Source organism: Oryzias latipes, chromosome 13 (genome assembly GCF_002234675.1).
Source record: "Oryzias latipes chromosome 13, ASM223467v1".
NCBI classification, from domain to species: domain Eukaryota; kingdom Metazoa; phylum Chordata; class Actinopteri; order Beloniformes; family Adrianichthyidae; genus Oryzias; species Oryzias latipes.
The window spans coordinates 27,256,176-27,279,741 of NC_019871.2; the positions used below are offsets into that span (position 1 = coordinate 27,256,176).

The 23,566-nt window shown below is 39.9% G+C and overlaps 1 protein-coding gene across 1 annotated transcript in view; it reads right to left on the minus strand.

Moving 5' to 3' along the window:
- igsf11 (immunoglobulin superfamily member 11) overlaps positions 1–23,566 on the minus strand; it is a 144,869-nt gene that overhangs the window by 74,311 nt on the left and 46,992 nt on the right. The window lies entirely within an intron of this gene.

Sequence of the window (23,566 nt, forward strand, 5' to 3'; positions counted from 1 at the left end):
ACGTTTTCTTGTTTGACTGACAGTGTTGTGTGGGCATTATTGTGTAGCTAAAGCAGCAAAGAAGTATGGATTGGAGATTTATTTACTCAAAACACAAAAGAACGGTGGCCCTGAGGTGTAAATTATGATAACAACTCACTCTATGCAAAAACGTATTTAACATCACAACTTTTTAATAATCAAAACAAAACACAAATTTGTGTTTAGAAAGTCAAAACAAAATTCTAGGAACTAAAACCTAATTTAAAAAAAAACACTGAAAAAAACTACCAACAGCAAAATAAAAATAAAAAACTTTCTTCATCTTGTTGATTTTCATTTTCCACTTTTGATCTCTGTTACTTTAAAATTGAATTTTGAAAAATGTTGCAATAGAAGTTCAAAGTCCTTTTCAAAGCTTTCACCATCTCCTGCTCCATTAAGTGCTCTCCAGCTCTTAGGCCAGACCAGCAGTTGGGATCCCATCATTTCACAGGCTTTCATTTTTAATATCGGAAACATGTTGCCATTTTGGAAAGTCGGCGCAAAAAGAACAACTATACTATAGCAGTCTATAAATGTTTTATTGTTACATAATATTGAGTTGTTTCTATACATTTTTCAGTCAGTCAAACAAAGTAGCATTTTTTATTTCTTTATTTAGGCTTTAAAACAAAGAAATCCTCTAGCAGTTAACCCTTGTGCTGTCTTAGATGACCCCACCCTTACATTGACGTGTTCTCCCTACCATGACAAAGGTGGATAAAGGTGGAAAGATTTCATGTAATCCATGGACACCAGTGAAGATCACAAATCATTGAAGAAAAAAGGTTCAGAGCACTGTCTAGTGGGTCTAGATGACCCAACTCCCAACGTTATAGTGCCTAGGATAGCATAAGGGCTAATGCAAAGATTTCTTCAGCTTTTATTGTCAGTTCATTGACCAATCAAAATGCAAAAGGAGGATTTGGTGGGAAGAATTGCTAATTTTCACCCTTCCTAAAGTAATTTAGAAGAAACTGTGCTTTAGAGAGAGGTTTCTCGGTCTCTATTTTCTGTCTTGGTGAACCCACTTCTGAGGTGATGTAAGGAAACCTGGGCTTCAAGTCTGAGCTGTGTCTGTACATGCCAAATCCTAATAGAGTTTACATCAAAGATTTCCCTCCTGCTGTGACAGCAGAGTAGATGGATACAGACTTTTCCCCCTCTCCCTCCATCCTTCCTGCCTGTTCTGCAATAATTGCCATTCCCGTCCGTCTTCACTGCTATTTCTCCCCTCTGCTTCCCACCTCCGGTGGTGTTAGAGGAGGGTGGAGTGTCACCTTGCTCTGTGCCCACTGGCCTGTGGCTAGATGATGATTTATGGCAGAGGTGAGCAGGAGCTTGGGAGATGAAGCTCGTGGACGGCCATTTTTAAAAATCACTTGTGGCTGATCAGGAGGCGGCTTCACTTGTGGCGGCGTATGAAAGCGTGGCGTGAAAGAATGGCGTCTATGCAGGCCATTCAAGATGATTTACTTCCAACATAAAATAGGTTTAAGATCCAGCGATGGGCTGTGGAGAGCTTTGTCTTCTGACTTTGTGGATTAGAATGAGGAATGATGGTGTGTTGCAGGAGAAAACCTTGAGCACATCCTTAAAATGTGTTGGAAAAACAAATGCATCTCTGCTTTAATGCCTCCCTGGATACAGCTTTTCAGCTGTCAAGAAAAGCCCACTGTAGAGAAATCAATAAAGAGTTGAGAATTTTTGATGAAGCACTGTTCAGTGACTACATTCACTCCATCCTCGGCAATGCACTTTCACACAACCACTTTCAATCTAAAGTCCATGTAAACGTATGTAAATGCACGTTTCAGGATTCCGTGTCCGAAATTCTAGCATTCACGCGTTGCTATGCAAGTTTTGTTCAATGTTGGATTTGGTAGTGACTTAAAATTGATCATGAAGGAGAATTTAATCATTTCATTTTGTGCCTTGCCGGAATTCTATGACACCAAGTCTCAGAATAGATATCAGAATAGAGCTGTGAAAGAAAAAAGCCTGGAGCCAGATTCACGAGATTTACACTGCTTTGACATTTCACACCAAGCAGCCTCCAATCGCAGGTGGCGGGCATCAGCTAGTATTGGGTAGCAATAGTCCAGTGTGAGCACCATGTTTAGCACAATGTGTTCACACTGGACAAGCAGGGAGGGGCGTCTTCCTTTTTCCTCTGTTTCCTACCCCATGTCCACCACCTACAGTTGGAAGAAGCTTGGTGCAAAATGTAAGAGTGGTGCAAATCTGGTTTAATCTTGCTTCAGACTTTTTCTTTCACAGCTCCATTCCCATATACGAAGGACTTGATGTCATAGAATTTCAGTCGAGTACAAACCGCAATTACATGATCACTTTTCAAACTGTGATCATGTAATTCCGTGAATTAAAGGGAATATCATCCATTTGTTACTACCAAAGCAGTCCCTAACTGGACAAAGTTTGACCTGGTTTAACTTACAACATGCTTTCAATGGCTGCACGTTTTGTACCTAGACCCCGATAACGGTCTTAAAAATGTGCGTAGCGACATGTGAACGTAAAAATTTTGAACACGGAAACCCAAAGCATGTCACATGCCTGGTCTGAATGTAGCGTTATGGTGGTAAAAACATCTTCTCCACACATGTAGAGCCTCAGTTTTATTACTCTCTGAAGACATTTGTTGGAGTTAGTAATCATTCTGCTGTGTCCTGCTTTTGCTCTGGTAAGCAAATGGTGACATAACTGGACCAAATGTAACAAACTGGTATTGAACTTGAATTCATTTAACTACTAATTCAATTAGGTTTCCTAGTGTCTACAAGTTCCGCCGAAACATGTAAAGTACGTTTGACAAAAACAAACCGTGTCAGAGAAAAAATAATTTAAGAACACAGTTCATTTAACTACATTTAGATTCTACTCATTCAGTTTCTCTGCAAAATGTCTTTAAATCTTCTTCTTGTACAATGTTGCTAATATACACAGTATCTTTTGCAAAGAGGAATTTGTTTTTCATTGAGTTGTTTGGAGTTGAATCCACATCACCAATGTGTTGGGTAAGTTACTCGCATTGGCCGATACCACCCAGTGACTCACGGTCCATACTGTATGCATATGCCATGACTCATACAAGAGCGAGTCACACAGACAGATTGGACTCAGCTTTCCATCTGAGTCCTTTCATATGTGAGAGAAATCCCAGCCACATATTGTTATTGTGTGCTGTCATCTTCCAGTGGGCATATTGTCTGTCACACCAAACTGCCTTCATGAAAAGAATTATTTATTGTTTTATTATCAAAGCAAAATACAACAAGCTGAAATATTTAAGATATCGAACATTACTACTGTCTCTAAAAATACAAGAAAATGGAAAAAATTAGACATTTGTCTGCTTATAATAAATACAGTTAATTGTCAAAACATTAAAAACTACTAAATTGCACTACCATATGAGGCTTATAAAAAAGCCTTTGTGTGTTCTGTGATGGTTGGTTGAGATAGCGGGCTTGCTTTTCATGTAGATGACCATATCCATACTTTGGGTAAAAGCGGTGTCAACAGTGTTGCTCAGACTACAGGATTTCCAGCACATTCTTGTAGTCACATAATGAAATTTATAAAATTCCTTTGTGGATGCCAGTGCCAGGCACAAATGCCCTACTAAATCAAAAGTGTTTTTCTGCATCCCATGAGAGGAAATCATTTCCAAAAATATCATTGTTTTTCCATTTAACTATATCGTTTTCCCAGAAACCACATTTTTACAGTAAGTTGGCTTTTTTGAAATGTGTTTTTTGAGATAAACTAGAAGATACATGAGGTTGTTCATCCATTAGCTGTCTCAGTGTACGTTCTGATATAATTTTGGCACAAGTGGCTGACTTCCCATTTGTGTGTGCGCTTAGACCAAAACATGGAAACCCTACATATATAGAAGGACATCACCAATCAAATCTTTTGTTGACATAATGTGAAGCCAGTTTTTTCAGCACTGCAGACGTAATTGGCTGTATGTGACGTCACTAAACTGTTCCCATAAAGGGCTCAAGGAGGGGCTAAGAAGTTGTTGAAACACAGCAGAACAATTCTGAAGCTAAGGATTTACGATGGTAGTGTGTCATGCCCTTTGGTTTTAGGGCAGTTTTGATGTCAAATGTAAGAAATGAGTTCCGTAACAAGTACTATTGCAATGGATAATACATCTAAACAAAGCTAAAAAGGTTTAAAACTAGACAGTAAGTATGCCTATTGGTGTTGTACATTAGAGTGAACAGGGCCTGCCTTGCTTGTGTGACAACGCCAATACATCACCAGGTAAACTGACCTCCATTGACTTTTGTTGACTAACCTGCTGTCAAACAGGAAGTCAAAGCATGGCCTCTTGGATTGGGCATATTGTATCTAGGTTGTAAAGCAAAACTTAAAACAAAACAAAAAACACGTATATAAACATGTTAGTGAGAATGATCAAAGTGATATAAATCATTTAATCAGAGCAGGAGAGTGTTGACATATGTGGAATGTCCCCCAACCAGCTGTTTAAACTAAAATAGGCAGCCAAACATCTTCTAGGTTGACATTGGAGGTGTGGTTGATTGAATTATTAAACACAAACTAATAAATGAATAAATACACATATTTTTGAATCCTTTAGTACTGGAGATGCTGTCGGGAATAAGTGGAGTCGATCCCATTATGCAGGTGACCAGGTTTGGTGGCAGAACAGTAAACATTCAAACATTCAAATAAACTTAAACAGGACTAAACCCACGGAGAAGCACAAAGGTGACAAAGCTGATGAAAAAACAATGAGGAACTTAAAACCAGATACTTAAATACACTGAGAGTCATCAACAGTGATGAAAACAGCTGTGGGTCAACGTCAACATTTGTGAATGTCTAATTCCTTTGTCTTGATCTTATTTTTTTGGTTTTTAAATTGTGTTATTTAAGTCAAACTGCTTTTCTTTGTGTTTTGATTTTTCTTTCTCGCGGAAGCTTCCACGGCGTGCGTTAAAAAGTAATAACGCACACTTCGTTGGCCATTAACCCTAACTCAACGCTGGCGGTATCTGTGAGTCTGACCACAGAGTCTGCTAACAAGGCATAGTCTGCCAAGATATTTCTAGAAACCATGTTGGTGCTGGGAGCACGAGAAGCCGCTGCACTACTGCGCGCCGCCATCTTAGTTTGACAGGAGATAACTCAAAATTGAACATGACCAAAGCCAAGAAACATACCCTGGTAAAACCAAATCCAGGACCACAATCTTTACATATGTCGCTGGGTAAACGAAGAACAGGTGCTCTTCAAACTACCATAACTCTAGAATTACATAATTTCCGTAATTCCAACTTATTCTGAAGTGGAGAAAAGCAGCTCTGTGCTAATAAGAAACACTTAAAGGCCCATTTCAATGAAAATCATGTTTTTTGTGTTTTTAAGATGTTTTTGTAGCATTTTTTCATGAACGATAATATTTATGAATACAAATTTATTCAAATTGTCATGGCTCATGAGCAGATGAAAACCCAGCGTTTGAAAACGCTCAGGTTTGTGACGCAGCAACTGCGATGGCGGGCCAAAGTCTCCCAGCTCTGCTCCTTTCTGATGCATCCACTTGTGGACACATAGATCCATTAACGTCTTTGTTTTCCTCGTCTGAACTGCCATCCGGCTTAAAATTGTTCGGCTCCAACATTGCTCGCTGTTTCGCTTCTATGCTAATGTTAGCTTGAGGTTGTAAGGAGCTGTAAGCTAGCGGGCGAGAGTGTAGAGAAAGGAATGCTGGGATTTTAACGTAGGTCTACTTCTGCAGAAAATACGCCTTAAAAAAACAGCATAGGCCTTTTGATTTTGGGCTAAAAACTGTATAATCATAAATAAAAGATATTTATAATAGAAAAAAATATAGTTGGAGTGGGACTTTAAGACACTTAACATGCATCAGAATCAGTTTTTTACAATAGTTTTGGAAACACTCATGTACTTTAAAGTGCCGTATGTCAATGCACAGCTTCTTTGAGTTAATTGCAAAAAGGCTTGGAAAATCACAGTAATTCAAAGAGCATTGACACTTAAGCTAAAACTTTGGTGTGAAAGGGTTAATGAAAACTAGGCTTTACAAATGTAGGCATACAGGTAGAAGTAGTGTAAAGAGTTGCCCCAGTTATACTCGACCACCAAAAAAACGACTTTCCATTCTACTGGCTTAGATGAACTGTTCTGAACCCTGGCGGCTTAGTTCTGATTGGAATGTATGGCTTCTAACAATTTGTTGTGACAATTTGCTCTTGCCACTGCTTAACAAATACAGTGAGAAATTGTAGCAGAAGCAATTTGGAGTTCCAACTGAGACTGGAAGAAGATGCCGAGCTCGAGCTTGATTCATATTTTGTTACACTGTGTTGGCTGAAACTGTCCTCTATGGAGGGGTTTCAAAGCTCCACAACTGGCCCACTTCCTTGCATGTGGCGACAAAAGCGTCACCACGCAGTAATGAATCAAATTAAGTGGATTGTCAGCTAGGCTAACAGAGCTCTCCTTCTCCCCTCAGCATGAAAAGGAATAACTTCATGGCTCCAATTTGTCTTCCCCTGCCCTCGCTCGCACATATTTTTGCATTTCATCTAGAGGAAAAATGAAAAAATTATGCCACAGGCAAAGAAATGAGAAGAAGAAAAGATGGAAAAATCTATTGAAAATGTAGAATATGCATTGATTTCGCTCTCTCTTTTTTTTTTTTTTTTTTTTGGAGAGACATACTGTAGGTAGATTGGTTGCATATAGAACAAGGCCCAGCCTTTGGGTTTGACACAAATATATGGCTGTGAAACAAATGAAATCTCAAGGTGGAAACTGCACCTGTACCTCAGTTTTCATTTTCCTTTCCTATTTTTCCTTTCTTGCTTCTCCCTCTGAAGATTAAAATACAATAAACATGAAGAAAAAGTGATACTTTAAAGCGACAGTTGAAAACGCAGCTGATCATTTGAAGATGAGCTACAGATATGAATACATAAAAGAAGACGACTGGACAAGAAATGTAATAAAAGGTTCTTCAGATTTAAATCAGAGAGAAACATTTTCAATCCATAAACATTCACTGAGGCATGTGTACTGCAGTAAATGTGACGGCGCTGACATTCCTCTGACTACAAAACAAAACTTTTACTTCTAACCCTGTAAAGCCCGGTACATCAAAGAGTAGACCGAAAATTCTGGATTTTTGGGGGGATCAAGATTTTTCAAACCCTTTGATGAAATCCACAAAATTTCTTTGCGATATATATTTCTTTATGAAATATATATACTATCAATGCAAATGGAATTTTTAATATACATTTGACAAACGTATCACAATAATCATCATTATCATCATCCACTTTTCCCAGAATCCCCATCCCCTTCTACTAATGGTTTTGATTTGGAACCAATTGTGGAATGTTAGATCTTGGAGTATATGCAAAAGTTGGATCTTAAAAGGCCTTCGGGTACAGATTAGCTCCCTTTCTTTTTCAAAATTGCAGCCCCTACAATTGCGGCCCTCATTACAAATATTTTCAATCGCTTTGTACGACTGTAATCCACCTCACACGTGGAAATCTTCTGTGGTGCACCCCCTCTTTAAGGGTGGGGATCGGTCTGACCCTAACTGATTTTAGAAAGACTTGAAAATAATGAACTTATATTACTTGGGTTGTCACAATTTCTTATCTCCTGTCTAACACAGTTTCAGAAAGGGGTGTGCAACAGCAACTCTTAAAGTTCTAAATGACAGTTCCTCTATGCTGATGACACAGTCCTCTATTCCGCCGCCCCCTTCCCAGATATGGTGAGCAAAACATTGCAGTGTAGTTTCAATTAACTACACCTTGAACTTAAATGTTTCCACTCTCCAAAAAAAGTTTTTGGGCTGTGGTTGGAAAGATAAACATTTTTACATTGATCTAACTTAATTATTTAGTTTGGTGAAAATAAATCTTTTTTTTTAGTTCAGTCAACTTAAAAATAACACATAGTTGTCTGACATAGTTATTTTACTTTCAATCAACTTAATTTAATTAAGTTGGTGTTACTTTGGTGTGAAGCTGTCAATGCGTCATGACATCATAACGTAATGTAGTGCAAGTAATTGTGGGTTACCATTTTATTTGCCTGTCTGGGCAGCAGTAGCTGTTTTAGGCACGGGCAATTGCCCGGGGCGCAAATTTCAATGGGGGACGGCATCGTCGTGGTTGGGAGAAAAGGAAAATTGCGCCACTATCGGTTTTCTGTTATTTATTATTTCACAGACTTTGGAACGGCCTAAACCAGCGAATTGGCGTCCCCGCAGCTGCACATGCTCCTGTCTCAGAAAAGGAAAGGGGAGGGATAGTGGGCGCAGGTTGCGAGGAGCGCAGCCTCGACAATGCAATACCTGGATCATCGAGTGCCGTTGGATCACTCAGCTCTTGTTAATAATAAAATTATTTACTAACTAGTGTAGATATTTTCATTACGCGTCTTTTCTGTCGTTTAGATGGTGTCAGTATTTGACATAAAGACAGCAGGTAATGCAGGAAAACAGCTGCACTTTTTGAGATCATAAATAAACTATAGATCATTTGTTTATTGTTTTAAGGATTTTTGGAGGATTTCTACTGTTGGTGTTGCAAAAAATTAGAAAAATGCAAAATAATTTTGGAGTAATCCCACTGATAAGTTCTAAGATTTAGTTTTTAATGTTTTATAAGTCTTAAAAATATATATTCACAATAACAGGTTGTTAAAAAAATCAATTCCCTCTGATCCATTTCACAAAAACAAACACAGGATTTCACACCCCAAGAAATGAACTTATTAATAAAAATGATGCCAGGAGACCAGCGCTAAAAAAATGACAAAAGAGCAAAGAAAACTGAATGATTTGATGTGTTTTTTTATTATTAATATTTCCAGGCTTTGTTTGTTTTGTTCTGCAGGGTGTTCAAATTTGTATAATTTTGACAGACTGTATTATTATGGAGAGCAAAATGTTATATGTTATTTAAAGTTTAAATTGATTTATTCTGTTCTCTGTTTTCATTCATATTTATGAATAAATAAATAAATAAAAAGAATAAATAAATGAAGATAGAGACAAAAGGATGTCGTCAAATTTCTATGGGGAGGGGGGTGCGCTGGTGGGGTCACTCGCCCGGGGAGTACGTTAGTGTACAACCGCCACTGCTGGGCAGATTATGGTTTAAATGTGAGCTTTTGTCCATGTGTTTTGTTGTCTAACTGTTTTACTCTGTTTTAACTAGTAATTTAAACTGTTATGTTTATTTCTTTCTGCACCATGAGTTAGAGTGTGGAAGAGGATGATGACCAACCCCCATGTGCAGAAAGAAGCCATATGTCTCTATATCATCCAAAGAGTCCTCGACATCTGACTTCCTGTCCTGTAGTGTGAGATACTGCTGCGTCACTAATGTCTTAGATGTGGAAACTACAAAGACTATTGGCCTACACCAGGGTTGCTCATTCCTGGTGCTCGTGATCTACCACCCTGCCTGTTTTCCAGCTCTCCCTGCACTGCTTACTGCTGATTACCTGGACCAGGTGTGTTCATTCAGTCAGAATGTGGGGACATCTGATTGAGCCAATCAGCAGCTAGCAGGACTTCTTGAGATCTGGAAAACAGTCAGGGTGGTAGATCTCGAGGACAAGGACTGAGCAGCCCTGGCCAAAACTTTGACGTATGTTAAATCAGCAAAATCATAGTGAAATATAAATAAATAAAAACCAAAGCAAGAAATACGCTGTATTGAGTAGGATAAATGTATGATATTAAGTTAAAAAAAATGTGTTAATTTGAGTTGTATAAACAAAAAAACTCAAGTTAGATCAACATATTAAATTAAATTGAATAAACTTAAATAAATTACATGTTACCAATTGAAGTCATTCATTTAAGTTGGATCAACTTTAAATAACAGAAATGTTCCTTCAAATCATCCCAATATCTCCACTCTTCTGGATAGGGTTACAGAGTATAAATATCTTGAAAGTCTAAATAAACGGCACATTATCTTTTTCAGTCCACATTGACGATTTGCAGTCAAAGGTTTGGTCTAAATTAGTATTTTTTATAGAATGTGTTCCTATCTCACCTACTCCCCAAGAAAAACATTGGTCAAAATGAACATCCTTCCCTGGTTTGATTATGGCAAACTCATTTACAGATCACCTAAAAACCATTTGCCGAAAAATCTGGACTCCTTTTACCATTCTGCCATTCAATTTATAACAAATGCTCCCTTCAAAACCCACCACTCTACCCTCTACTCTTCACTAAATTGGAGAGGGAGACCGACAACATAAAAAAACTACTCAGGTTATTGGTGGTCTTCTTCTGTGCTTCTTGTATTCTATATTTTACCATTTTGTTGCCCTGAGCCAAGGAATCGCAAGTCGTCTGTATGACATTCTGGCCACTTAGATAAATGGAAAGAACATAACAGCATATTGCACTGCAGGACATGTTAATCTGTCTCTTTCATACTCTAAGCGTATGAGGTTACTATGATGTGAAAATATGTATGAGGGCAATTCTTTGAAATGTGAAATGCGACCTAAAGTGATACAATTCATTGTAAAAAAAAAAAAAAAAAGAATCCCAGCATTGATTTATTCAAATCAAAGAAAGGAAATATAAAAATGTTACCCACAGAAATAGTCAAGCTGCAAACGTGTTACATTATTTTACTGCTCACCTGTTTCTCACTATTGGTCCAGTTCCATTTATAAAAGTGATGCGACTGGAACCTCTGAAATTTTGCAAGCTGCGTGGCAGCCCGGCGAGTCTATTAGAACTAGATGGAAACCAAAAGGTGTATTCAGTGACTTGAGGGTGCAAGGAGAAGATGAATAGGGGAACTGGCACAAGACTGGCTCTATATATAGCAAGTAATCTGTCATCTCATTTTTTGTCATCTCCCTTCCCCCTTGTTTTTGCTTTGAGGAATGAGGGATTGATGTTCAGAAGATCAGAGAAAGTAAAAGAGGGTGTGGGGGGATCACAGAGGCTTGGTGAGAGGAGAGTAAGTAGGTCCAGTGCATGTGTGTTTGTGTGTGTCCATGTGTGTGGGTGTGTGGGTGTGTGTGTGTGTGTGTGCACGCCCAAAGAAGGAAAGAAGTCTCAGTAGAGAGATCGATGTCTGACGTTTCTGGAGACCCAGATCCAGCGTAGTTGTGTGTAAGACCACTAGCGCATTTTCACCAGTATATGGAGAAGGAAAGAAAATTCAATTGAGTTCTGTAACTCTTTTTATTATTATTAATATGCAAAAGCTACAACTCTGAAATCAGTGACTTTTAAGGATCCTGGGCTGCAAGCTAGCGAGAGATATTGTAAACAGGGATGATGGGAAATGAGGGCTGGCTTACTCTGCACCAATAGTCCTGCTCACAAATCAGAGGTGAATTTCTGATAAACTACTGCTGTTCTGCAGAAACTATGTCCAAGAAAACAACACAGATTTTTTTATCTTGGCTAAAAACGGCATAATCATAACTAAAAGGCCAGTGGGAACACTTTTACAATAGAAGAAAAGATGATCGGGGTGGGACTTTAAATGACTTGCACCCTTGGCAGGATTTTTTCTCTGGCTGTTTGTTGACAACATTACTAACTCATCATTAGAACCCAGAACCTGCAAGAAAACCCTCCAAAGGAGAAATCTGTAAAGGTTTCATGAGGCTCGTGTTGATCACGTTGATAGAAAAGATAGAGTAGATCAAGTAAAAGAGGCAATGCAGTGAAAAACATGAAAAGCTAGTGGACGGAGGTGATACAGAATGAAACTGATTGCAATGAAACATCCACAAAACAGTGATAAATGTTTGGATGCCTCCGCTATTTCTCTCTGTTTTTTTGCTATGCCAATGTTAGCTTTGCCTTGTGAGGTATTGTGGTAGAATGTCAACAAAGGCATTCTGGGAAATTTGCTAGGCTAACCTCCCCTCCAAAAGTCCCGTCGACAACCTGAAAGCGAGTTTATAATAAGCTTCTGCTGCTCTGCAGAAAACGAAAGGACACAGGTTTTTAGATTTTAGCTAAAAACTGCATTATCATAATGAAAAGACTAGTGGGAACAATTTAACAACAGAAGAAATAAATAGTTTGAGTGGGACTTTTTAACCCATTTTTTTTTAACCCAGATAGAACATGGTTGGTATTTTCTGCTCTGTAGTTCATCGTTGTTCCACTAGGGGCAGTAGAGGGGCTTTTCCTGCTCATTTCAAAATGGCTGCTTTCATTAAATCTCAAAAACACTCTTGGTAGGAAAGGTTGAGCTAATTTTAAAAACTTTAATGTGAGAACAATTCATCTATTGTTATTCATTGTTTTAAACGACAGCCTGCTGTGTTGAAAGAACGCTATTGTGTTGATAAATATTTTTTATAATACATGTCCACCATGTTACAGAGACAGTGGGTAAATAAGTGAGCATTTCAGGGCAGGCAACTCTAGCGGTGCGTTTACTTCGGTTACTCCCCTCAGTTAATCAACTCACCTGTTCAGCATCCTATTTAAGTCCAGATGTGTAAGCTGTTCATCCTTCTTTACTGAAGCCCTGCGTTTGTCACCCCACCCTCCTTCCCGGCTTCCACCTGTGAGCTCCGTTAGGGGTAATTATTACCCAAAAGTTTATGGAAATTTGTCTCATGGAATTGCACGAAGTCTTATGCCGACTAAAGGAATGTGAAATGCTAACTTAAAGGAATGTGAAATGCTAACTTAAAGGAATGTGAAATGCTAACTTAAAGGAATGTGAGATGCTAACTTAAAGGAATGTGAGATGCTAACTTAAAGGAATGTGAAATGTTAACTTAAAGGAATCTGAAATGCTAACTTAAAGGAATGCGAAATGCTAACTTAAAGGTATGGGAAAGCAAAATAAAGTATGTGAAAGCAAAACAAAAAGATGTGAAAATAAATATTATTATACTACATGAGTTGTCTGACTGAAGGTGCTTTTTTCCTGAACAGTCATGTCAATATTTTTGCATTTTAAACTAACGTTGTGAGGGAAAATTGACCAAATCACCCTACGTATCATCATTTATATAATGTGTATGGCATAAAATAATGATATGGCTATTTTTTGTGTTTGTGTATAACATCAAAGGTTTTTAAAAACATTGTAATAGGAAACAAAAAGTATTCCGTCAATTCTTGTCTGTATGGGGCATTACACGATTAAGGGTGTGTCTTTTTTAGTGATGAGTTTAAACAGGTGCCATGAGTAAAGGCAATAAGTGGCGGAGAGAGGAACCTTTGAAACAACATTCACTGCCCTAGGGAATACGCATTCAAGAGATGACTTCCCATGAAAAGTCTATGTAAACACGTGTATGCTCATGTTTCAGTTTTAAAAACATTTTAGGACTATTTTCTAGGTTTTCGTACAAAACATTCATCCATTGAACACGTGTTCATAGTAAACCAGGTTGAACTTTGACCAATCAGTGTCACAGATTTGGACGTATGGATGGCATTATTACCAACAGTGCTAACTGCTTGAATATTGATCACGGAGGACAAATTAATAATTGCAGTTTGTTCCCGGCTGGGATTCTATAACACCAAGTCTTTCATGTATCAGAACAGAGGTGTGAAAGGAAAAGCCTGGAGCCAGATTTGCACCACTTTAACATTTCGCACCAGGCGTCTTCCAACTGTAGCGGTTAGAATCGGATAGGAACAGTCCAGTATGAACACAGTGGGCTAAAAGCGCGTTCAAGAGTATGTGTTTTTGAAACTCACATGCCTGGTGTGAACATAAGTCAGTGAGAGGCAGATTTATGCTTGTTTGAAGGTGACCAAATCCTAAAAATCCAAGGATTTTACCAATAATTTCAGTAAAAATCCTATGTGATTTCCAAGATTCTTCCTCTTATTCTGTCTCTCATAAATGAAATGTACCTAATATGAAAATTACAGCCCTCTCATCCTTTTCAATGATAGTATTTTCACAAGTGGCGAATAACTAAATGTTTTATTTCCCACTGTATGTACACTATGCACCACAGGTGTGCTTGGTATGTCTGGACTTTTAGACTTGACCAAAGAAGCAAAGCTCAGATCAGAAAGATTTTACACACTTAGCCAGAGCAAAGCCGCTCTAACACACACTAAAAACTCTCTCTGTGAATAATTTAGAAGGTTGTAAATAAAATATCTGTAAAGGCCTGCACCTAAAAAAAATTAAAACATGATAGCTGCTTTGCTGAGTAATGAGTTTCCCTGTAGTGAATGAATTCAGACAGCATGGGACAGGCAGAAATACTTGAAAAAGGAAAATCTTACCTAGAAATGCAATTATTCTCCCTGATGTTAAAGATGGATAGAAGACTGGTTTATTCCAAGCTGAATATTTTATCTGTACATCTGATTATTTTAATGAAACTAAAAGGAGGAATCGCAGCCAGCCTCAATGAGAGTCATAACAGGAGTGATTGCAGTGCTGCTCAGAGGTGCCATTATCAGAAGCAAAGGAAAACAAAAAGCAACGAGGGGGAAACAAAGATATCCATCAAATGCCATCCTTTAATTCACCTGAAACAACACTCACTGCTTTTCCCTTCAACAGAGAGTGCAATATTTTCTGCATAATGCCTTCATGCTGTAAAATTGCGACAAAATATCCCAAAGACAAACAGTCCCATAAGTAATGAGAGGTAGATGTTTCATAAACGTTTTCCCAGTGCCACAAAACACTGTCACCGAGGGGCGAGGGACGAACAAGGACAAAAAAAAGAAGAAAAATCAAGGCACATGTCAAGAGAAGATGAATGGGACCCACAAGGGTTTTCTGTGTCCCTATGGTGCTACAGTGATCACACACTGCGGTGATGTAGTCGTCATCCCACGTGCCAAAACTACAATTAAGGATGAGCAGAAATCAATGATGCCCTCTAGTCAATTCCTCACAGTGGCGCCGGGGATTCTGACCATCACCGCAGGTGACCGGGGTGTTGATTGTATCCCTTTGCTGGATCAAGGGTGCAGCGTCTGCCTCACAAAGCTGTTTCATTTCCAATAAATGAATAACTAACTAAAATGTGTTGTGTTTTTGAAGGTGCGGTGAGATGCAAAACTCTTTGTACCAACTGTGAGGACAAGTAAGCATCTAATTTAGGAAGAACTGTGGGGACTAACCTTAAAGTTCCACTCCAAACTTTCATCTGTTTTCAAAGGGTTCCCAGTGGTCTTTTAATCAGGATTTTGATGTTTTTAGCCCAAATCAAAAGATGAGTTGTTTTGTAAGACACAGTTTCTGCAGAGCGGCAGTATTTCATTAGAAATGCACCTCTGGATTGTGGGCGGGACTGTTGGCGTCTGTCAGAAGAAGGGAGCACTGTCTCCCCCTCTGGTCACCGGCGGAAGCTGAGTTCTAGTCATATCACATCTCCCAGCAACCCCAGCGCACACTTCCTGGATGCTGCACACCTGAATCAACCACAGCATTCTTAAACACTGCGTTTGTGTCGTTTGTGCCACTCTGCCTTCCTTACCGAGCGTTTTATCTGGACCTGATCCTCTGTCTCCTCACCCTGACCCTGTCTGCCTTCCACCTGCCTCCGACTCTCGCCTGGATCCTGACTACCCCGTCTCTCCTCTATGATCCCATGCCTGTTATCAACCCCTGCCTGCCTGACCCTGCTGCATTTTGATCCAGCCGTCTGCCTGTTCTTGTGACAGAGTGACATAAGCCTTCCCCATTTCCCATCATTGTCTTTGTTGACTCTCTCTCCCACTAGCTTACAGCCCCTCACAATCCCAAGCTAACAAAATTGGCGAGCAATATCAGATCTATCCAGACGTACAGTTTTGATCCAGATTCCAGCTCAGGCGAGGAAAACAAAAGACGCACATGGATCTATTTATCTGTTCACAATGATTTGAAAAAAGAAATACTCTAAAATGCTATTTTAATCTTGTTTTTTCTTTTACTGATGTCCTCCGTCATGAGAAAAATGTTACAAGGACACGTTAAAAACACCCTAAACACTGTTTACATTACAGTGTGTCTTAAAGTTTCAAGCACTGATCTAAAAATGTTGTTTTCTTCACATTATTCATCGTGATATGTTCATTCAGAAAGACAAAGCTGTAAGAAAGTCAGTGTGGACAACGTTTCATTTCTCGATTCTGTCTTCGTCTCTTTGCACTCCTCTTGGTGTGAAAATGCCGAGGAGAAACTTAAAAGATGCCTCCTGGTTGAGCCCTCTGAGGCTGACATCTGAGGACAGCTGCACTTCCTTTCGCCTCCGTCCGTCCCTCCCTCCTTCTCTTGAAGTCCCCTCGCTGTCAAACATGGAACAACTTTCTAACTTCACTTCCTCAGCCCTACCACCTCATCTTCATTTCCTCTTCATCTGTTGTCAAGGAGCACCAAAAGTTCTTGGGACTCCTTTTTTTTTTTAAATATATCTTCTTCCTGTACACCGAGCACTTTTTTCCATTGAGAAAAATGTTTGGTGCCGGTATCAGCCTGTCAAATGGGCAGGCAGTCTGTGAGTGACTCCCTCTCAGCTCATTTTTCTCTGACACAACACTTTCTAAATTAGCTGCTTGACACTAACAACTGTCTTAGCTTTGGTGCTTCATCTTGTGGTTGTAGAGAAAGTCCCTCATACCCTAGGCCTGAGTCACGCCTGCCCTTATGGGGTGGAAACGGGCTGTCTGTGGGTGAAACCTGTACAGGACACGCAGGTGGTCCACACAAAATGCCAGATGAACACTTAAACAACACACAAGGGTAAGCCAGGGTACAGTACAGATTTGTCCTTGTTCAAGAAAGGGCCCGTTAGTGCTATTCAATTGATAAGTGCTTTACTTTTCTGTTATTGCGTAGTCATAATCTAGGAAACTAGACAAATTGTGGTGAAGGGTGGTCAGTACTGTACACAGCCACTATAGCGTCTTACGCATCGCTTACACACTTGTGCAGCAGTACGAACGCCTTACGCCGTACGACAACAACATTATTCTTACAAAATACGTCTTACCCCACACACACAACAATGGTACGTTCCATTTCCATGATGTCGCTGGTCATACAAGCCTCAAGGGAACTGGAAAACACAGCTGCGCTAAAATGGGCAAACGTGTACAGGGCAGGCAGGTGGCCCACACAAGATTTTAGGATAGTGAACCGGCCCGCAGAGCCAAAAGATTCATACACTATTTTTTTTCCTCTTGCTGCATGCAGCAGATTGTACCAAACAGTGAAAACAACACAGGAGGGTGAGTAAGGGTGAAATAGGTAAGACACGGGCAGGTAATATGGATTTTTCTTTAATTCAACTCCCCAAAACCTGTGCATCGTGCAAGGGGCCAATTTGTGTGTGTTAAAGTGATAAGTGTACACTACTTCCGCACACTTTGCGCGCTCTGTGTTTGCAGCCGGACTGTTAGAAATGACAAAAGTAGACAATCGAAGCAGAGTTTGTGTGGGCAGCCCACAGGCCCCTACGAATCATCACACACACCCCTGCATGCAGCATTTGCACGGTCAGTAGGGAGTCGACGCGTGTTCCTCACTAATGACTAGTGTGAGTGCATGGTACGACATCATCACCTGTACGTCACAAGTGCTTTTAATTTACTTTATCCTTACAAATGCTTCCTCTACATATACCACACCAATGACAATGGAACGTTCCGTGACGTCTCTTAGGGTGGCCACAGGAGCCACAGGGAACTGCAGGACTGTGCTCCTTTTGAGATGTAGCTGCTCCTGTGTACGACCCTCCACCGGCCCGGACAACCCAAAAACCTGCAGAACCCCGCCTGAGTGCATATGACTCCCAGGCTTTATGTGACAAAAACCTAAAATTGTCTCTTTAAGAACCCAACAAGTTAAAATTCCAGAAAAAACGAAGGAACACTGGAGGTTTGTTGTCACTTCTGAACCCCAGTTCAGTTTGTATCCTGTAGGTTTCAGAGACTTCAAGGTGCAGTGATTAATGCGGGTGTTGCTGGCGATAATGAGCAAGCTCTCTTCCATTCTTCCATGCCAGCAGCTGGCATCTGGCCACTTTCACATGTGGAGAGAAAGCTGTCCTGTGTGGTGGCTGCAGGGCAGAGGAGAGGCAGCTCACACAGATTAATTGGACTAACAGCCTGCTGAGAGTTCCCTCCAGCTTCTTCACCTCGGTGTTACAGCTCTCTTTTCATGGATTCGGCCGTCGACTTCCCATCTAATGTCTCCACAAACATTTACACTTCTCTTTTTTTTCACAAGCGATATCTTTGTGTTTCATTTCCTCTGCAGCGAAAAACGACAATCACTGGCAGATGTAATGGAGCCTCTGAGCTAACGACCTGCTGATATTGATTGGCAGCTATTAAATATAACATCATTGATCTCATCAAACTCTCAGAAGGACAGCAAATAATAGGAATAGGATTGCTCAAAATGTCAAACGAAGTTTTCTGTGGCTGCCCGTGGACATGTTTTTTTTTTTTTATCCAGACACATACCCAAGTAAATGAAAGGAATGTTTTTGGAAGCTTGCACAAAGAGACAGCACAAGGACAGGATAGTTAATACTGGACATCTGATCGTTCACCCAACAAAGACACAGGCGCTGTTAATTCATGGCAGTGTTGATTTTCATTTTAATAGGATTATCAGATGCAAGCTTGGGAATGGACAGAAAAAAAGGTGAGGAGTGCGGGGTTATTTAGGACACGGAGAGACGATTCCAAGTCTCCCTCCACAGACTTGAGCTATTTCAAAAGGTGCAAATGCTCTGACCTGTGTCTGCCTCGTAAACATGGCTTTCCTGAGGCGGGACTGGAAGATCAGTGAGTGAAAGTGAGAAATAGATGAGTTGACACTGGGGGGAGGTCATGGCATCACACCACCATGCTGTGTCTACTCAACAACAGGTTGAGAGCAGCGTTCTTTCTGCTTCACCTGGCAGCACATCAGCGGCGTTTAAGAAAACACCAGGTTCTGTTTCACAGTGATGTTCAAAACATGGACTAGATTACTAGGACATCCAGGTGAGGGAAAGATCTGCTGGACTGAAGATTTCCACACTCTTGAAGATGGTTTAAAACTTGAACAGCCGGAAGCTCTTCAAGAACTTCCAATTTTTACGCCAGTTGACCTCAGTTTGAGCTCTTTCAATACCACGTTCCAAAAGTAATTCCCAGCATGATTTACACAAGAGAAATCTTCCTAAAAGTCTAGAAGTCCATAAATCGACTCAAACGATGAACCAACAGTCCAACCCGAACAGTCTGTCTGAGGCACAGTATTAATTGAATGGACCGATAAAATCAATTTAAAATCATTTTCAAAATGAAACAAATGCATTGTAATTATCGATCTTAGACACAGTAGTGTACTGCATCACAGCAGACAACACACATGTGATGTCATCAAAAACCGATCAACCATGATTCCAGTCCAATATTTTAAAAGACTTTGAATTCAGTAAAGTCATGTGACCATCCAGTGTGCTAGAATGTTCTAAAAATATTCCCTTTGGATTATTTGGATGTGGAAAAACAAGAGTGGGCAGAACTTTAGGAAACTAAATATGAACGGATTTGACATTCATTCTTGTTTACTTGTTTCTTTGTCCACATATTTAATTTACACTTGATTATCTTGAAGAAATCCAAGGAATCTGGAAAACTTCACTGTTCAGTTCCAGGTATTTCTGAGTCGCACTGGAGGAAGTTTTGGCTAAAAAAGTTCTGGATCCATTTTAGGTCAAAGAATCGGATCATTCAAAAGGAATAAATATCAACAATGAATCATATCATAAACAACAAATGATGATATAAATCAAACTATTGTTGAAATGAATCAATACACCCCTACTAGAAACACTGGGAAAGAGTCACTAAATGAGATGTTTTCTGGTTTATTTATCAGGTAGGTGAATCTATTTGTACTTTTTTGTTGTCTAAGAAATGTTTTCAAAAAGAGCCCTCTTTTTATTGGTTTTCTTTATTTTTAACGAATGATGAAGTATCAAACGACAATAAAGTATCTCTAATTTAGGCTCATCTGCTATCCAAACTTAACTCAACAATGCTAAATACTAAACCTGTAAAAACAAAGAAAACAGTCTATTAAAAAGGTGAAAATTGACAGCTGTGCTTATCGGATGAACTTTTTTTCCCCCATACCTGCACAGTCAGCGTTTGTGCTTTTGAACACGTCTTTGTCCTCATGCCGACTTCCTTCACTCTTTGCTCCTCATCCTTTCCCCAGACTGAGCCATCCCTCTTCTGTTCCCAGATGATATTACATGAACTCCATACTGTAGAGAGTGGTAATAGACTCCTCAGCACTAAGATCCTCTTTATTAACCGTCAGCTGTGGACTACATCTCTAAGCTGATTAGCCAAAGCTGTCTGCTCAGTGTTTCAATTAGTAGCATTTTGTGCAGTCGGGGAGGTGGCGTTGCTCATATTCCTATTTTTCTTCAGCGTCTCAGGCAGTGCTTTAAATACAGTAATCCTAAAAGCATATTATGGCAACATGGATGAAAAAGCATTGGAAAATATATGGCAGTTTTAACACAGCAGAACAGTAATTTAAATAAATCGAATTTGTCCAGACTGCTTAACAAAAGTGATACAGACGAGAGTCCATGCAAATTAGTTTGAGCACCTCAAGAAAAGGAATTTTGGAGAGCAACATGACTTGGGCAGCAAAAAGAAAAAACATTTCCGAGATAGATCGATAGATAGACAGAACAGATTATCCAAACAGAGGATAATTGTCTAGAACTGCAGGTAAACGGTTGCATTTAAAACATCAGTTTCTGGACAAACAACTTGGGAAAATAACAAGACATCACATTTCAACCAGGAGTAAAGCCATGTGAGTGGATAGAGGGAACTCTAAGGCTGAACAGCTGCCCACAGAGTTTTACAAACCAATGTGTTTCCTCTGTTAGACATATTTTGGAAAGGATAAGATTGCAACCATGAACTTGAAAGAATGGCAGAGAAAAAGTAAAAGTGAAGGATAAGAGAGCTGGCAGAGGAGGTTATGACTGCCAGTGTTTAGATCAAAGGATATGACTTGTCCTACTGCATGCTTTTTATTATTTCTTTTGTTAGCAAAGTATGATAATCTGGGGATTTATCAGAGTCTAAGGTATGAGGCTTTACCAAATATCCAGTTGACGTAGGAGTCACCAGTGTCCTCTCATTCTGTCTCTGTGTGACTATCATTTTCAGACGCACACACACACATCTGCCCATTAATCCATTCAGCTGTTAATCCTGAAGCAGAGACGTGTCATCCATGGCTGGAAACCAAGCCAAAAGTGCTGCTGTCACACCTGTCTGTGTCTTTGCTTGTCATTGCTTGTCACTGCAGTTGATGCAAACTCCGGATCGGCTCTGCATGCAGCGCACTAAATTTACCTCTGCAGAGATTACGGGTGTCACAAACGTGTGGGTCTGCGCGACACGTTGTTGTCATGTTCTTGGTTGTGTCAATCTTGGACGACCAGACAGGCAGGCAGAGAGCACGGCATCAGTCAGGAATCAGAATCAATCAGGCAGACGATCGTGGATTTCTGCTGCATAGCATTTCTCACAACAGGTGAGGTGGGCCTTTTTGCAGGAGGCCTCACAGATGCATCTGGACAAAAGTCTATGTGTCTTTGTAAAAAGTCAGATAATATTAGTTTGTGTTTTTAATGTTCCATTTGTTCTGAGTGTGCATTGTCATAAAAAACGTTTAATTCAAATTTGTTTGAGGACGTAGTTGGTGAAGGTTCTCATTCATTAGTTCTGGGCAAAGTTTGCATCAGCATCCGGATGTGGTTCCTGGTAAAAACTGTCCAACTTCTGGTCTAAGATGAGTCTGACTTGTTGAATTCTTTCAATGAGCAGCTGTTCTTGTGCTTTTCGGAGGATCTTGTCCTCTCTGGGGCTCTTTACTGTGGAACGGAGGCCTAGACTCACTGGGAGAAGGCCTTGTTGTCTGCATCTTAGATTAAACCTCAGGTGATTCCACTAGTCTGCCATTTCCCCCAACTGTCTTCTCATATTCCTGCACCATTTTCAGGGTTTACCCCCAAAATATGTAGCAATAGGTTGGTGAAGTAGTGGGACAAAAGACTCCTAGTCTACAGGAATATTGTGAGTACTCATCTAATTAAAGTGTAATCGTTACATTTGCACCCTACATACAGCAGTGATATCAGATAAAATTATCTCTGTTATTTGGGGAATCCAGCTGTACAGTATTGAAGTAGAGATTGTTTAACTGCAGCACAAAGAAGATGCAAGCAAAGGTATTAGAGCGGTGATTCATCTTCTGCCAAACTTGCTGCAGATATCTGGAATTTCAACCCCCCCCCCGGTCAGGCAGGGTATTGGAAAGCAGCTTTCACTGGCTTCTCTTTGCTCACACTCTTTTTTCATACATGGCAATTCGACTAATTGACAAAAGTGACATAGTTATTTCTACCACTATCTTTCAGTGGATTTGGTTCAAATCTGGTGCCTCTTTTTTGTTTTAAAGACTCACTCAATGATAAAAGAAAAAAAATGTGTTTGTGGTTTTTTTAACGTTTTTTAATGTTTTTGTGGCATTTGTCTCATGGTGAAGGACATGTATAAATACAATTAAGCTAAAACATGCATTTCTGAGTATTTCTCTATTCAAATTGTTGGGAATCAGGAGCAGAAGACCATGTTTGATGTAGAAAATAAGATGGGCGAGCCACAACATCCCTACTACAAGCTCTCAGCAATGGGGAGGGGAAGGGGAGTGGGGTTGCTCTGTGCCAATAGTCCCGCCCACAACTCAGAGGTGAGTTTCTAATGAACCATTGCTGCTCTGCAGAAACTATGCCCTAGTAAACGACACAAGTTTTGATTTGGGCTAAAAATGGCATCATCATAGTTAAAAAAAAAAAGGGAACGCTTTCACAATAGATTAAAAGAAGATTATAGTGGGACTTTATGTAAATCAGATCATAATTTTGAGCATAGCTTGACTCTATGGAGGGAATCAGATACCGACTTGGCACTGGGTGTGAGGGCAAAAGAGGAAAACAAGAAAAGTATTGAATGTTCAAACACACAAAACTATATTAACCGATATGGGACAAACACTAAAGGGAAGCATGAAGAAGGGATCATGGAATGTAGATGAACAGAGTAAATGTCTTATATAGTGCTTTACAACCTTAGAAGGTCACAGTCCCATTCACCCATGCACTCACTGAGAGCAGCTCTGCTGTCGAATGCTGGCGCCAACTTGTAACCACCAGGAGCAACGTGGGGTTCAGCGTTTGGCCAAGGGCCCTTCCACAAATGGGTGGGAAATGAACCTGCGGTCTTCCTCTCAGAGATCAACTCTGCACCACAGCCGCTCCAATAAGGAAAAAGGACTGATGAAAAGAGCCCACCAGTAGCTGTGTTTCCACTGGATCAAATTGGTTTTGTGATATAAACTTGCCTAATGGAAACAAATCAATTTAAAGAAAAATTCCCATTTATTGAAAAAAGGTTTTTGTGCTTGGAGGAGGT